Source organism: Macrotis lagotis, chromosome 8 (genome assembly GCF_037893015.1).
Source record: "Macrotis lagotis isolate mMagLag1 chromosome 8, bilby.v1.9.chrom.fasta, whole genome shotgun sequence".
In the NCBI taxonomy this organism is placed as follows: Eukaryota; Metazoa; Chordata; class Mammalia; order Peramelemorphia; family Peramelidae; genus Macrotis; species Macrotis lagotis.
The window spans coordinates 47,877,584-47,891,709 of NC_133665.1; the positions used below are offsets into that span (position 1 = coordinate 47,877,584).

Genomic DNA, 14,126 nt, shown 5'->3' on the forward strand with positions numbered 1-14,126 from the left:
AAACTCAAGATAAATGAAGAAATAGCAATAGACTACCAGACTACTTTCAAGAGATTTGTATGAATTAGAATGATGGTCAACATCTAATAAAATGAAATTTATAGGCATAAATGTAAAGTCCTACCAAAAAGTTCAAAAAAATCACTTGCATGAGTACAAAATAGTAAAGATGAAACTAAACAATAGTTCATATGAAAAAGACTCAGTTTTTTAGGGAATTCACTGAAATATTTGAGTCATCAAAAAATCTGTTATTTTTTTGTAATTTTTAAATTAATTTTTCTCCAGGAAAAGATAGTTTTCAAAATTCATTTTTATATGATTTTGAGTTCTATATTTTTCTGTCTCCCTCCCTTGCCAGCCCTTCCCCAAGATAGCAAATAATTTAATATAGGTTATAGATGCATCATCATGTTAAACTTCATTCCATATTAGTCATGTTATGAAAGAATCAGAACAAAAGGGAAAAACCATGAGAAAGAAAAAACAAATTTTTAAAAGTTAAAATAGTATGCTTTGCTCTGCATTGAGACTCCATAGTTCTTTCTCTGAATGTGGATGACATTTTATATCACAAATGTTTTGGAATTGTCTTTGATAACTGTATTGTTTAGATCTATCATAGTTTATCATCACACAATGTTCTTGTTGTTATTGCTATATTCAGTTTTCTCTTGATTCTGCTTACTGAATGCAAGTCTTTTCAGGAAAAAAAAAAGCCTATTATCTTAAGTTTCAGGAATAGAAGCTTAGTGTGCAGGACAAGGGAGGTAGTTCATCAATTGTTGACTGTACTTTGTATTCTGCCCTGGTCAAACCACTTCTCCAGTACTGTGTCCAGCTAATATTGTGTTTTAGAAGGGAGAAGCTGAAGTATATCCAGAAGAGGGCACCAGACTGATAAGTGGGGACATCTTGATGGAACTCAGCAGTATTCAGCCTAGAGAAGAGATAGGGAGAACATGGTAGTCTTCAAATCTTTAAATATTTGTTACCTGGGACAGAGATTAAATTTATTCTGCTTTGCCCTGGAGAAAAGAACTGGGAGCAAAAGGTGAAACATGTAAGGAGTTATGGTTTGGCTCAGTCTAGTAAAGCAAAACATATTAATAGTTACAGTTCTCTACTAATGGGATTCAGGTAGACTCTGATTTTTAAAAAATAAATTTTTGTTTCTAAATCACCTATATTTCCTAATAGGACCCTTCCATTCCCTCTCAAAGAACGATTTCTTCTTATCACAGAGCTAGTAAGTGATAGAGTCAGGCTTTGAATCCAATTTTTCTGATTCTACAACTGTAGTACTTTTCCAATCTGGTAAATACATAATGCTCCAGTCACATCAAAACATGCCTTCAAAATTATTTGAGGAGAGAAAAGGCCAAGAATAAGCTGGGGTTAAAATACATAGTAAATACATGAGAAAGTCTGGATTAGTCACCTGCCTCCTAGAATCAAGGAAAAAGCACTAGGTTTACATTGCAAGGACCTCATTTTGAATTCCAGTTTTGCAAACCTATTGAATCCTTTTTGTGGCCTGTGAACTTAGATAAGCAATTTCCTTTCTCTGGTCTTCAGCATTCATCTGAAGTTAGAATAGTTGACCTCTGAGGTCCTTTCTAGTTTGAAATCTTTTAAACTAGAATTTTACAGGCAACATAGCACTAAATTCATGGATAGCACCTAGACTGGGAAAAAAAACCAAGATAATCACTGAACCAACATGCACTTTATCTCCAGAACTGGTCTCTGAGAGAATGTGTGGTTTAATGAAAACAGCTTTAGTTTAGAGAGGGGAGCTCTGGGTTTGAATCTTAGCTCTTAGTTCGCTGTTTACTCCCTGTGTAACCTTAGGTATGTCATTAAGCCTCTCTGCTCTTGTTTCCTCATCTGTAAAATGAGACCTTGATGATCTCTGAAGTCCATTCCAGGTTTAGCTATGACAAGGATTTAAGGAGACATTCCTACTACATGTGACCCTCCAGGGTTAAATATTCTAGTAGTCAGGGACTGGGCAAAGGGTTTTTCTCTACTTAATCACCCTCCGTCTTTTTTTTTTTGAGGAGAACTAACGCTTAGTCTCAGTTTCCTCACATAGCATTTGCCTTATATATACATAAGAATGGGCCAAATCTTACTTGTAAGATTCAAAAGAAATGGACTCATGGTATCAATAATAATGGGTCATATTTATAGCTCATTTTTAAGGCCAACAACCCTCTGATGTAGACATCATGAGCATGATGGGGAATATGGACTAGATGTACTCCTAGAGGAGCTACTGAAGATATATGCCTATCCATATATGACTCATTGTCAAGTTTTCTGCAATCTATTGAAAAGTGAGCTGTCAATTTGTTAATTAATTGATCAGATACAGAGTGCAATCTGTTTTGGCCACCAGCCCTTATTAACATAAGGGAACGAAAAATGGAACATTACTCTGAAATTTAAAATTTTGCAAATTTAAATTTAACTCACTCCTCCACCCTGTGTTTGGAAGATTCCCTTCAATGCAACTGAGTTCATGTTTCATGAGCAATTCACTATGTCAATGAACACTTTTATTGTACAAGGAAAATGAATGATAAACCTGTTAAGATCTACATTGAGTGCTTGGCCTTATCACCAAGCATCTACACTCCTGACCTCTTCATGAAACAGAAAAATCTCCTCCTGCTGTGCTTCCCACTTTCTCTGGATTTGGAGAAGAAATTATAAAACCGGGCATTCTTTTCAGAAGTTAGGGACCTCAATCAATTGGGACAAGGAAAAGTTGTGAATTTTGTCCTCTCACTGACTCATCAACTGATTCAGCTCTCAAAAGCTGTTCATTGGGAATTGGAACAATGCAGTCACATATTGTCCTGGCCTGGCCTTAAAATACTGGTCTAAGTACAGTGGCCGTTCACTCTTTGTGACCAACATAGTTGAAAGGGTGACAGGCTGTCTTGTATTTTGCTCTCCTGGGTCCTCCAAAACTCAGGGCAAGAAGTCTTTATAAGTACAAAGAGATTTTCAGGATCTATATAAGCTTACATAAAGCTTCCCTTTCATTTGCCTCTCTTGCCCCTTCAGCATTTCCATGAGAGTATTTGAAACAATAATAAGTATTATTCCCTTTTTATAGATCAAGAAACCAAGGCTCAGAGAGCAAAGTGTAACAGAACCTGAATCCAAATTATAAGATTTAGAATTAAAGAGCACCTTAGAAACCGCTTATCATTTTAGAAATTATTCCCTCATTTTATAGATATGGAAATTAAAACTCAGAGTGGCTTTGCCCCAGGTCACCCAGGTAATAAGTAACAGAACCAGGATTCAAACTCAAATTCTCTTTGACACAAATCCAGTGTTCTTTCCATTATATTGCATTGCCTTCTCTTTGGAAAGGCTCGAAGTTACAAATGCAAGCTGTGCCAGAATCTAAACATTTGTAAAAAAAAAAAAAAAAAAACCATAACAGAAAAGCTAAATTCACCACCTAAAAACACCTAAAAAAATTCCATGAACAAAAATTACTGTGATACAAATTGGGGACAAAATGCCAGAGGTGTTGTCTAAAGAATCAAATGGTTAAAATGACTCAGTGACTGAAGCTTCAGGGGAAGGAAGAAAGTAAGATGTAGGGGCGTCAAGGAGAGAGAAAGAATTGAAAAAGACTCCAAGTTATAAGCCTAGGGTTTTGGAAGGTTGCTTGACAGCATTGTGGTAATTAGGAAGTCATTTGGGCATGGGAATGGACTCCAACAGACAGTAACCTAAGAGAATGTAGTACAGAGCTGAAACTCAAAGAGTCCAATATTAGAAGCCAAAAGATCTGTTCTACCACTTATTAGCAATGTGACCTTGGACAAATTACTTAATCATCTTAACCTCAGTTTCTTCCTTGATAAAATGAGGATAATAATAGCTATCCTTCCTACCTTACAAGGTTGCTATGTATATCAGATGAGATTTGCTGCTTAAGAGGGTAAGTTTTAAAGGGCTGCAGTCATGCAAGGCTTAGGGTTATCAGCTTCATCATGATTATCATCATGTAATCAGGTAATATGTACTCAAGGATTGCATAAATGAGTAGGTTTAGAGGAACAAGGTCAAATGGAATATAAAATCTGAGAAGAGGTACCCTCAGGGCATGGATTCAGGTATAACAAGAATACTTGTACCTGGATTAGAAGTTTATTTCCTTCTAAGAAGTGAATAGGGAAATTTAAAGTAGGAAATATAGCAGAGATAGGAACAGAGAAGGTTCATGACTAATGAACTGTATGTCCAAGACAGAGACACCTCTAAAATCTCATTTGGAAAGGAATACTTATCCCAGTGGATAATATGCCATAGAACAACAACAAAGAAAAAATTCTAGTATTGATAGTCTCAGAGCAGATAGGAATGCTCATAAAAGGAAGAAACAGAAAATAACCACATCATTACTCCTACCCTTTGCCAACCACAGAGCAAGACTCTTTGGGTCTGAGGCATCTCATACAAGAAAATTCAAGTAGAATCTCATTTTTAAAAATAAAATGTTATTGATCTTTTGTTTTTACATCATCTGTATTTCCCAATGTTGCCTTTCCCATATCTTCCCAGAAGTTAGGGACCTCAATCAATTGGGACAAGGAAAAGTTATTTATCAAAAGTTAAAAAAAGAGAGGAAAAAATTCAGGAAAACTAATATTTTTAAAAAATAACATTATTTGCTGAGTTCCATATGCACAATAATCTTTCTCTTAAAAGAGGGGAACTGACTTTTTATATCTCTTCTTTGAAACCAAGCTTGATCATTATTTCACAATATTCAGTTGCTGCTGTTCTTTCCATTTAAATTGCTATCATAACTATAAAGTGTTTTACTGGCTCTGGTTACTTTAATTTGTATTAATTAGTTTATATAATTTTGATATTTTCAGAATTTATCATATTCCTAATTATAGCATAATAATATTCCATTACATTCATGTACCACAATTTGCTTACTCATAATCATTCCTCAATTCTGTCCAACAATCATAGTGTATCTAGTCTTTTTAAGTCAAATTCCTAGAAAAAGCTGACTATTCATGGCCTCCACTTCCTCTTTTCTCACATAAATCTTTTTTAGGGGGGGGTTTTCCAAGGCAATGGGGTTAAGTGGCTTCAGGTAATTACTAAGTGTCTGAGGTCAGATTTGAACTCCTGACTCCAGGGCTGTTGCTCTATCCACTGTACCACCTAGCTGCCCTTCTCACATAAATCTTGACCTCTATTCTCAAACATATCTTAACCTTTAGTCACTTAACCAGGGGTGGGTATGCTGATAAAAGTTTAACAACCAGCTCCCTCCCTCCAAAAAAAGTATGTACAATGCTTTTTAGTTTTATCTGCATTATTAACATTTTCTCTATCCTTTTCTTAAATCCAGACAATCAACATGGCAATTAATCTATTCTAGACAACTGAGCCCTTATTTGTAGTGTATGGCTAATTTCTGAGACATAAATGTTTACCTGGAATTCTTACCAGCAGGTTAACAAACTGGTTCTAAGTCCCATTGCCTTAAATAAATTAAAAAAAAAAAACTGGTTCTATCACACTCCTACAACTCAACTGAAACTGGATTAAAAACAGAAACAGATAGATAAATACATTATACATACATTACCTCTCTCTATCTCAAAGATTAGTGATTTCTTCATTGTAGTTACTTCCCCACCAAAACAAATTTCAACCATTTTGCATGTTAGCAGTGAGAGTTTGGTTATACAGTGGATAAAGCACTGGATCTGGAGTCAGAAAAACTTCAAATCAAGCTTCAGATACTTCAGATACTAGTTGTTTGACCCTGGATAAGTCACTTAATTGGTGTCTGCCTCAGTTTCCTCATCTGGGGATAATAATAACACTTGTCTCCCAGTGTTGTTGTGAGGATAAAGTGAAGTAATATTTGCAAAGCACTGGGTAAACTTTAAAGTTCTATATGACTATTTATTGTGTTTAGCAATCTACCAGATCTGGTATTCTACTTGCATAGATGAACCTTAAGAATTAGGGTCAGCTTGGTAGTGCAGCGGATAGAGCATAGGCCCTGGAGTCAGGAGTACCAGAGCACAAATCCAGACTCTGACACTTAATAATTACCTAGCTATGTGACCTTGGGCAAGTCACTTAACCCCATTGCCTTTCAAAAACTAAATTAAAAAAAATTTTAAAAGAGAATTAATTTCCTTCGCACTCTGAGAAACATCATAGTCCTGCGGACTTAAGTAGAAAAGTATAATTAACCACCAGGTTGTGCTGCTAACCACTAACCTGATCTTATTCACTAGGAAAAACCAGAAGCCTGTTACTTCCATGCTCATTCTTGCAGTTAAGGTACTCTGTTCTACTAGAAAAAATGCCAAGCTCTCTGAGGTTTTCAGAGAATGGATGATCTACTACTATTCCCAAACTTCACCTCTCTTAGTGACCATGCCTTGTAACTTAACAATATTTCATTTAGCCCTAGGTACCTAACCTTGGTATAATGGAGTTAACTCTAAGGAATAGATACAACATGCTTAGTTGTATTTAGTGCTCTCAGCATAGAATCAATAAAATCAATAATCGAACATCTATTTCTCCTAAAGACTTTCCCAGATATAGAAATTTTCCAGATAATACATAAGTCATTCCAAATCCAGCAGTTCATGACTTTTTAAGTGCCCCATGATTTTTCCTCCTCCATGCATGCAAAAGAGCATAGTTAGTACAATTTAGTTCACAACCAATCCAGGGGTAGAGAATATGGGACTCAGGGCACAGAGCATGATCTTAAGATTTAATGTGAACTGAAATCACTGAAAACTAGCTCTTTTGTGTTCTGTGCCAAGCCCCTGACAAGAACTTCCAACCGTTTTTCATCCTGGATAGCTCATCCTGTTAGAGCAGAGGTATAAGCAAAGGCAGGTCAGATATAGATTCTCTCTGCTTTGTTCACCATTTGTCTCCTCTGTCTTCCACCCCCCAACCCCCACCTTGTGTCTCTTTGAGCTCTTCAGTATGCAGCACTCTCTCTCTCTTATTGTCCAGTATAAAAATTTTCTATTGTAGACTTGTGCAAGAGGAACACAACATATAGAAATATAGATCTATATCTAGCTAGCTATACATATACACACACATATATGGTGTTCCGATAGATAGAATGTCTGTATACATCTCTATATGTCTATATGTATGTACGCATGCCCCATATAATGTTATTATTTGAATCTATGAAAAAACATAGCTTTAGGTGTCAGAAACTTCCTTTGGGGTTATGTATTTTCATAGAAGCAATTTTTAAAATAAATGGGATATATTTTCCCGGGCAATCAACATTTGAACATTAAAGTTTAAAAGTGATCTTTATAGAGAGCTAAAACTATAATATGGGAATTGTGGGAAGCTGGTTGTGGGAACCTCTTTGTATATCCTGAGAGCTGAAATATAGATAATTTACTAACCAATTAATCAGAGGGATTCCAGGGATTTTCAGTTTGATGGGCCATCGATTTGGAAATTTCATCAGAATGAGAAGGATTGAAACTTGCTTGAATGAGGCCTCCCAGAAGGCATTTGCTGGAACTAAATCAGGGAACTAAAGAATTCAGCAACATCCTGGAAGGGGGAAGGGAAAGGTCTAACAATTTCCTAGCTAGGAATCCCCTAACCTCCAGTTTAAAAGAAGAGAAATCTCAGATGAGTTTAGACATTCTTTTCTTTAAAAACAAAAAACAAAACAAAACAAAACAAAAACAGTAATACAACATACACTTGTCCACAGCTGGGGAATGTACATTTTCTTTTCCCAGATGAATAGAGCAATGGAAAAGTGCAACACGTGGAGAGGAAGGGGAGTAAGTTACTGATTAGAATTGAAGCTAAATCCTTCCAGCCCTCCTCCCCTTTCCTTCTAGAAACTAGAAGAGCCCAGCTAGTATTGGGAGAGGAACTGTGAACTTGCAGAAGTTTGGCTAAAAGCTTAAATTCTTTTCCCATCTGTTCCAGAAGCAGCTAGGTGGAGCAATTACCAGTTCACTATGATACTTAACAACTAAGCTGAGTGTATACACATGAATGCAAGTAATTTTCCTCCCTACAAAAGTTTGCTGTACTGATGAAAAATAAATCTGGGACTGAGGAATGAGGTAAATAGGAAACAGAAGTTTACATTTTTGAAGTAATTCATTTTAAGTGAAATTAGGAATCAAGGTAGGTGGGGGAGAAAATGAACTAAATTGGAAAGTTCCAATACTCAAGACATTTAATATCATTGAATTCAAACTGACACACAATCAGGTTTGCAAAGGATTTTGCATATAATGATCAATTTTAATCAATCTTAGGAGTCAAGGAGTTGGAGGGGATGTTACAGGTCATCAAATCCAAAACCATCATTTTACAGGTGAGAAAACAAAGAGTAATTAAGTAGCAGTCTCATGTCTCAGTGACTCCTGGTTCAAACTTTTTTCATTGAATCTTGTTGTTTGCTTCCTTTGATCCTTACCCACCATTTTGTTTATGTAAAGAAATAAAAACCTAAGGGCTAATAAAGTATATAATCTCTTTACATTGTAGGTTACATTTTAAAAAGCTTTTACAAATTGCAGAAAGAACATATGGCTTAGCAAATTAAATCAGTATCATAGATTTAGAACTAGAAGGGATATCAGAGAATATCTAATCAAGTCCTCTATTTTCAGATGAGGGAACTGAAGCAAAGAGAGCTGATCTTGACCATATTTAAAAATCACAAAAGTAAAAAGTGGCAGAACTAGGATTTGAAGCCTGGCCCAATGATTCCACATTCCATGTCTTTTTCTTTTGTACCACACTGCTTCCCATGAATCCTTCTCATGAAATAGGGAAGCTAAGGCTCAAGGAGTTGCTCAGGATCATCTATGGACTGACAGAAAGTGAAGTAAGCAGAACTAGGAAAACAAATATGCCATAACTAGAGCAACATAATTGGAAAGAACTAATAAAAAAACAAAATGATCAAAACTGATATACTTGCAATACTCCAAAATTATGATTTAGCTTGAAGAGAAGAAGAGAAATGAGAATATAGTTCCTCCCTTCCAGCTTCAACATTCCCCCTGAATTTTTTTTATAGAAGTGGGGTATCAAATGTGGAACATTGCCTATTTCTGATACCTTGGTTAGTTTTGCTGAGATTTTCTTCCTTTTTTAAAAGGGTCAGGAAATATAGGTGATGTGAACAAAAAAACATTAATAACATTACATTTTCTAAAAGAATATATTGAATTCAAATTGGTCACAACAGAAAGGATAAATCCAGGCACAGGAACACTTACCCACTCAAATGCCAGATATTACTTTGGAATCAGCAAAAGATTCCCATCATCTCTAATTGATTGTTTAAAGTAAGGGATACACTGAACATTTTGTTTATGTAAAGAAATAAAAACCTAAGGGCTAATAAAAGTATATAATCTCTTTACATTGTAGGTTACATTTTAAAAAGGTTTGGTTGCAACATGACAATATTGCTGTCATGCTTCTGGAAAAAACATTCTCCCTGTCTTGACACAGATACAAATACTTGTCTGCACAATTGTACCATAGTTATGACTGAATGAAGTATCTCTTAAATTTGTAGCTTTTACAAATTACAGAAAGAACATATGGCTTAGCAAATTAAATCAGAAGTTTGTATTGACTTAGTCATCTCTTCCTTACACTGTGTTGTCTATTTTTTTTCTAACCTCTTGATAACATGGGGATGGCAGTAAGGTATAGCTATAGGGTTTGGAGTTGAAAAACTTGGGGGTTCAAATCCTAATTCTGCCACCCACAAAGTCTATGCCATATTTATAAAAATGAAAGTGACTATATTTCCATTTTGTTGATAAGGGAAAGGGGGATGGGTGGAAAAAGAAGACAGGAAAAAAGTCAGTTTTCCCTTCACCATTTCCTATGACCAAAGCTTAACAGGAAGAATATCAGGATTCAGGGAAAGTAACGTTAGTGTTGAAATGCCTGAATTCAAGTCTTAGCAAAACGTATTATTGAATAACTTCAGTTTCCTAATCTATATGAATTTGATTAATCTCTTACATTCCTTTAACTTTTTAAAAATTAATAAATGTTATTTTTTTCTTTTTAGATCATCTCTATTTCCTATATTCCTTCCCCTCCTAAAGAGCCATTTTTTATAAAGAAATTTTAAAAGAAAGAATATTATTCCTTTTTTTTATTTTTACAAGGCAATGAGATTAAGTGACCTGCCCAAGGTCACACAGCTAAATAAGTATTAAATTATTTGGATCATGATCAAGATGAGATGTTTTTATTTTTTTAAAGGGTTTTTTTGTTTCTTATTTTACTTAAAGGAGATCTAGTAGTTCTTACTGATTATGTATAATGAGCAGGGCAGGGAAGTGTATAGGAACCAATGTATCATTTAGATTTGTGACCCCAGCCTATGATTGGCATGAGGGGGCAGGAACAAAACCTTTCAAACTGCATAAAAGAGCTCGTATGTTGGGATTTCTCTCCCCCTGCCCCCCCCACCCCAAGAGAGGTCCGACATTTTGTTAAGATTTCTTAATAAAACTATTTTAATCACTCTAGCAAAAAATTAAAGGGGCCCAACAAAATGCTAACTTGAATTTAGGTCCTTTGACTAAGACAACCCAGGCAGCCCCTTTTCCTTTCAAATCACCTTTAGGTGAAACTTAAGTCCTTCTGACTCCAGGGATGGTGCTCTATCCACTGCATCACCCAACTGCTCCAAGGAAATTATTCTTAAATAATATTTGGGGAAAAGTCTGAAATCATACACAGCATATGTGGGGTCTTTCTTTTTCTTTTTTTGTCATTGTGCTCTTGGCTTATATTTCTAGAAGTAGAACCTCTGGGTCAAAGGCAGTTTCATCTTGAGATTACAAATTGCCCTTCTAGAATAATTGATCCAATTCACTTACTAGTTTTGTGACCTTGGGCAAGTCATTTAACCTTGATTGCCTAGCATGTAGGGCCATCTCCAGAGTGATCTCTGGCTAGTGGACTCACATGGCTCTAGAGGAGAAAGTGAGGCTGGTGATTTAGCACTCTCAATCCAATTCATGTGCTTGTCATGGCATTACCTCCCTGATGTCATGGTCTTCTTCAAAAATGAAGGATAAACAAACATCATCATCACTCCTCCCCTTCTGAATGGTATAATCTCTAACAGACACTAAGAAACCCTGGCAGAGGGATTCAGTTGGTTCCTTTTTTAGCCCCCTAGCTAAACAAGAAAAGTTATTTTGTAAATTATAGTGTATAAGAGAAACTATCCTGAAAGTTCATTCGTAGCCAGGAATTACATGTATTTCTATAAGCCTCAGAATTCACTTAAACTGCTTTGATACCTTTCTTTAACAAAAAAACAGTTTGTATTCCTTCTTTGCAGTACTCTTGTTATGGAAGATGAAGAATAATGGTCTTCTCAGGGAATTTATATGGATAAGATGAAGCTTTAAGTATATACAATTCACAAACTAGTATATTTTACTGTCTGCTGTCATAGGGTTCTCTCCCTCTTCAGCTACAGTATATCCTCTTTTAGTATCCTTATTTGCTTTTCATTGTTTCCTAGGATATTATACAAAATTAATATGGGGGTAATGATAATTCAAAATAAATTAAAGTGTTTCGTAATTGAATCCCGAAAATTCACAAGAGACAATTCTAGGTGGGGAGACTAGTTAATGAAGCCCAGGTTCCCTTCAGTTTTGAATTCTTAGAAAGATTTTGAGTTTTACAGTTTTTCCCCTAATCTTGCTTCCCTCCCCTCACCCCACACAGAAGTTTAGTCTTTACGTTGTTCAATTTTGGATTCTTAAAAGCTAACCCAAGTTCAAGGCACACTCAAAACCACAGCTCTTGAGACAGGTGTTTGCTTGGTTTTACCAAACCAAAATAAAAAACATTTAGTTAGATAGCATGGCAAAATAAATGACAATGAAGATGCATGCTTTCCCCCTCAAACACAGAGGGGTTAATCTTCTAATCACTTGCCAGCAAGTGGGTAATAAGTGTCCTTATATTAATAAAGTGTCCATATATTAATAAAGTTCCTTAATAGATGCATGCTCCTGTGAATGGATTTATTGAATTCTCTCAGGCTATCTTTTTTTTGCCTCCCCCATGCACTTAATCATTATTTATATATGTCTCATCCTCTTACCAAACTGAAAGCTCCTTGAGGGCATTTTTCATCTTTGAATCTGTACCCAGTATAGTCTAAGGTCAATGAATCAATGCAAAAGATACATTATCAGATAGTCTGCATGGATTTCACAATCTGCCTAACCTCTCTTTTGAGAAGCCTTTCTGCATTTTAAGCTAGTTGGGTTCCTGTAAGTCTATAACATCAATCACTTTGGCCATACTCGAAGACCTTGGTAGGATCTGCCTGTGCTTGCCGTTTCATTGGCATTATTAGCCTTCAGCATTCCAGAGTCCCTTTGAGTTATGATAGAGATGGAGTTTAATGAATTCCATTCATAAATATTTGTAGCATAATTAGTAAAATTTCATCAAAAAAGACAACCAATAATGAATGCTACCAGATAAAGATGGCCTAGAAAGACAGAATGAGACATCTTTGGACCATGATCAACATGAGATGTTTTTATTTTTTTTAAAGGTTTTTTTTTTTGGCAAGGCAAACGGCGTTAAGTGGCTTGCCCAGGGCCACACACTAGGTAATTATTAGGTGTCTAAAGCCGGATTTGAACTCAGGGACTCCTGACCCCAGGGCCGGTGCTCTATCCACTGCGCCACCTCGATACCCCTAAGAAATTGTTTTTCTTGAACATGAATATTTGTTTTTAAAAGATTGGTTTTTTAGGGGCAGCGAGGTGGCGCGGTGGATAAAACACCGGCCCTGGAGTCAGGAGTCCCTGGGTTCAAATCCGTCCTCAGACACCTAGTAATTACCTAGCTGTGTGGCCTTGGGCAAGCCACTTTGCCTAGCAAAAACCTTAAAAAAAATTGTTTTTATTTGGGGGAGGGAAAAGGAAAAAAAAAAGTTTGATAATTGAAAAAAAATGAATTTAAAAATTTCGCCTAAAGTTGACTTGACAGGAAAAGGAGCTGCCTGGACTGTCCCGGTCGAAGGGCCTGAGTTCGGGTTCGCCCTTTGTTGGGCCGCTTTACCCCCGCTGCGTCCCGCCCTTTTCCGGCCGTCCCCCCACCGGGGCGGACGAGACGCCCTCCAAGGCCCCGACCTCTGGGGAGGTCACGAGGCGGGAGGCCTTCGCGGGCCCGGGGAGGAAGGGAGGGCCGCCCTCCTCGGCCCCACTCCGGGTCAATCCGGGCGCGCAGCCGGCGGGCGCCGCCGGTTGCCACGGGCCCGCTCCCCGGGCGGGCAGGGTTGCTAGGGCCGCCATTTTGGGAGCGCAGGTGCTCCCGGAAGTGGATGGCGGCCGCGGCTGTTTCTCTTCCGGTCCCGACGACTGTGGCGGCGGCGGCGGCGGGTCGGTGTAGAAAATGGCGGCTGTGCGGCGGGCTGGGCCTCTCCCCTCAGTGCCGCGGACGGACTGAGGCCTCTCTGCGCCTTCTCCCCCTCCCCCCGCCTCCTCCCCGTGCACTTTACACACATGAGGTGAGCCTGGGCTCCGAGGCGGGTGGGCTCGGCGCCCCCCACCCCCAGCCCCGGGGCTGGCGTTGCGCCGCCGCCGCCGCCGCCTCCCCGCACCCCCTCGACCCTGGCGAGCCCGCGCAGCAGCCGCGGCGGCCCGGGCTCCAGAGCCGGCGGGCGGCCTCCCGCCTCCCTCCCTGCCCCCTCATTGCCGTTCCTGCAGCGGCTCCGGCTCAGGCTGATTCTTGTCTTTTTTTTTTTTTTTCTTTCCCCTCCTGCAGAGAATTGGAAGCTAAAGCTACCAAAGAAGTCGAAAGGAAACTAAGCAGGTAAGAAGAAGGGTTTTCAGGTGCGCCCTTGGACCCCCCTCCCCGCCCCCCCGCTGCCACCTCGCATCCTCTCACTTCGGCCCCTTGGGTACCGTGGTCTGATTTTCGGTAGACGCTTTCTCTGCCATGTTAGCAGGAGGGGGGGACAGTTGTCAGATCATCAGAGGGTGAAAAAAAAAAGCAAGCTGCCGTGGAGG

General features: G+C 38.3%; 1 protein-coding gene across 7 annotated transcripts in view; it reads left to right on the top strand.

Annotated features, from left to right (window-relative positions):
- Positions 1–14,126, top strand: part of TNRC6A (trinucleotide repeat containing adaptor 6A) — a 280,434-nt gene that overhangs the window by 137,415 nt on the left and 128,893 nt on the right. For 3 of the 7 annotated variants that reach the window (XM_074196816.1, XM_074196827.1, XM_074196819.1), the window contains exons 1-2: positions 13,474–13,624; positions 13,882–13,929. The gene's annotated coding sequence lies outside the window, so the exon portion shown is untranslated. Of the gene's footprint in view, positions 1–13,473; positions 13,625–13,881; positions 13,930–14,126 lie in introns of those variants that run through there. The other 4 variants (XM_074196817.1, XM_074196818.1, XM_074196834.1 and 1 more) reach the window with 2 other exon arrangements.